The 3248-nt window shown below is 45.8% G+C and overlaps 1 protein-coding gene across 1 annotated transcript in view; it reads left to right on the top strand.

Moving 5' to 3' along the window:
- TRPV6 (transient receptor potential cation channel subfamily V member 6) overlaps positions 1-3248 on the top strand; it is a 79303-nt gene that overhangs the window by 464 nt on the left and 75591 nt on the right. The gene's annotated exons all lie outside the window — the stretch shown is intronic.

Below are 3248 nucleotides of genomic sequence, written 5' to 3'. Positions count from 1 at the left end.
CCCCCCCCCCCCCCCCCCAGAGCTCTTCCTGAAACTTGTAAACGGAGAATGGGCTCTGAACACTCACCTGAGTCCCCGTCTTTCTGCCTTCCAGATAGGCAGCTGTGTCATTTCACATGTTCCCCCCGCTCCTACTCAGTGACGCTGCAAGGCATTCTGACTGGATCCCTGAGGGAAACGCTGCTCTCAGTTTTCACCTGTTTTCTGCATTTGGCTTCCATGCAAAGAATAACCTCTGCCTCCAGCCAGCAGGGAAGCACTTCTGATTAACCTGTGTTGCTGTCCCTAGGGCACTTTGTGCCTCCAGAGATTGCAGTGGCAAAAACCACCAGGTACTAAATGAATGTGCCCCTCTTCCTTCAAGTGTCTGCATAACCAGGGCCCCTGAGATGGTCCTGTTTGGGTGGCAGAGTGGGGTAAAAAAATGATAGGGAGCTCTTGCTGCCTCTAAAGGTCTCTGTTCTCACGTGAACAGCACGCTGCTCCCCTTGTGACACAGCACAGCTGTGCCATGTGTGTCAGATCAAGTCCACAACTGCTGCCCACCCTCTACCAACATGACAGTGGGGGACCACTCTGAGGGGCCAGCAGATATACTTCCCTTATGTCTGAATCTCTGGAAATGCTGCTCCCATCCCAGCAACCACCCAAACTGTGATCCCTCTGTGTAGCAAGGAAGTGTGCCTGCAGTTCCACAGTGCTGGTTTGGCTGAAGGGCTTAGCAGTTGGCACCTGAAGTGTGGCTTGCAGCAAACTCACTCCATCAGGCCCAGTGGCAGGACCAAGTCTTGAGAAATCTGGCTTCCAGAGGAGCCCCTAGTCCCTTCTTCCAGGAGGTTCTTTAATCAATCTAATTATCAGTCTTCAAAAACTGGTGGCACTAGCTTGTGGAAGTGGGGGTGTTCAAGGTGGGCTGGCAGCTTCATCGTCCACACACTGGGAAGTGATAGTGCCTTAGGAGCAGAGATGACGCTCCTACAAGACTGAACACAGAGATGGGGATGCTTCATACACCATAGTGCAGCAGCCATGGTGCACAGTCATCCTAATGCAAGATGAGTGGGGAGAGCTCGAGTCACCATGCTAGGGATTATGGGGCATTGTGTTAGTTTCCTAGGTTAGTCACTGCTGGGCACATATATAGCAGACTGGACTTGACTGATCAGTGATCTACTGTGCCCTAGCCAGTGTGACATGCACACTGTAATAACATTTAGCACTTCTACAGCAGCTTCCATTAGGGTGTACACAAGTATGTCACACTAATGAATTATGCGTTGGCTTGGTGTCACTATCTGTTTTACAGATGAGCAAACCAAAGCACAAAGGGGCTAAATGACATGCCTGAGGTGACACAGGGACAGAGCCAGGATAGTAACCAGAAATCATGCTATTGAAACCTCTCCCCTAACAACTAGATAGAGCTCTCTACTATGGCCCTAATGTACTGTATAGTGAGAATACCTTCTCAGTGTGTGGGGGGGGAGAGGGGGAGAGGGAGGGTCAAAAATGACAAAAGCCTGGTGTTAGACTATGTAAGGGGAGAGCATACTAATGAAAATATTCTTACACCCTCTAATAAATCAATGGGGCACCATCTGCTGGAATACTTTATGCATTTACAGTCATCCTATTTCCAAAAGGGATGCAGCAGAAAATGTGTGGGTTTAGAGATGGGCAATGAGCTTGGTTTAAAGGGAAGCCAAAATGGAGGTATGAGGTGAGACTTGGCAAGACTGGAAATGTAGAGTTTGGTGGGGAACTGAATCAGCAGGGAGGCAGGACTTTAGAGAACAATGAATTGGCTGGAGCAGGTAAATAAGATGCTCCTACCCAGCCTTTCTCTTTGTACAAGAACAAGAAGATCCCCAATGAATTTGGAAAGCAGTACATTTAGAACTGATGAAAGGAAATGTTTCTTACATGATATATAATGATAAACAGGTGAAACTCATTGCCACAGGGGCTGGCAGAAATCAAGATTATAGCGTGATTCAGAAAAAAAGGTTACAACATACCTAGTTACACTAGGTACAGCATTACAGTAGGTAGAGCAAAATGACGTGAGAGGTATAAACCCTTGTGCCATGAAGCATGAGCCCACTGCAAAACTGGCTGAGTCTGAATGAGACCCCCTACTATGGGCTCGTTACATAAGGGGCTTCCAAAGCACCTAGTGTCAGCCACAGAATACAGAGCTAGGGGCACTACTGGGTTGAAAATGTATGGGTATTCCCGTCCTCTCATAGCATCATCTGGCAAGAAGGATATAATAACTGTGTTCATTGTATTTTGATAATGGAGGCATAAGACCTGCCTCAGAGTCTTGTGAGCCTGAGTTCTAACCCTGTGGCGAGGCCCACTCCTTTCTGCATATCTGGATCAGCAATGCTTCCCTCCTTGGGATACTGAAAAATATTAATGGGTTAATATTGGTAAAAAGTTTTGAATAAATAAAAGGTGTTGAGTTTTGTTCAGATTGTAAATCTCAGGTGTATTTACGAATAGAATCATAGGAAAGTAGGGCTGGAAAGGACCTCGGGAGGTCATCTAGTCCAACCCCCTGCTCACAGCAGGATCATCCCCATCTAAACCATCCGACGCAAGTAGTTCTTTGATGCCCTGCCCCCTCCCTTCCAGCTGTATTGTTTCCTCGGTTGCTATAGCTAAACATATTTTTGTTCTACATTTTTCACGTAGTATACACACTCTCATCTAAGTACAGCCAGGTGCCATCAGTGAGGTGTATGCGGCTCATGTTGTGTCAACTCTGATTGGTGTTTTAAAAATCAGAAAGGTGCCTCAGTGCCTAGCAGAACTTGGAATTTCATGACGACCTGGCTGGCACATTCTTCTAGATGATAATATAGATTGCTAGCTGTGGAATGCTGTACAGTGCACTCTGGTTTCCAGTAACATTGATAGGGTATTAGTCCCGCAGTTATATGATTGCAAGTGTTGTATTTTTAACAGAGGCTTTTTCTAGCACCTTTATCAAAAGTTTTATTGTATAACACAAACAGCCCAGAGCCATTGCAGTTTTACAGCCTAAATTCCAACCTCAATGGTGCTGTTTAACCCCGCTGACCTTACTGAAGTTGCCTGGATGGAAATCAAGGTAGGGCTTGGCTCACTGGTTCAGATTCACTCCTGGCATAACTCTATCAGACCTGTGCAAATAAATTGATTTATTTTTTCCAATTTGGTAGCTGCCAAAAAAAAAAAAAAAAAAAAAAAAAAAAAAAAAA

The sequence above is a fragment of the Gavialis gangeticus genome, unplaced genomic scaffold (assembly GCF_001723915.1).
Source record: "Gavialis gangeticus isolate Ggan-Ray unplaced genomic scaffold, GavGan_comp1, whole genome shotgun sequence".
Taxonomy (NCBI): domain Eukaryota; kingdom Metazoa; phylum Chordata; order Crocodylia; family Gavialidae; genus Gavialis; species Gavialis gangeticus.
The sequence above is the reverse complement of the archived record's forward strand: the minus strand, read 5'-3'. Positions and strand labels throughout refer to the sequence as shown.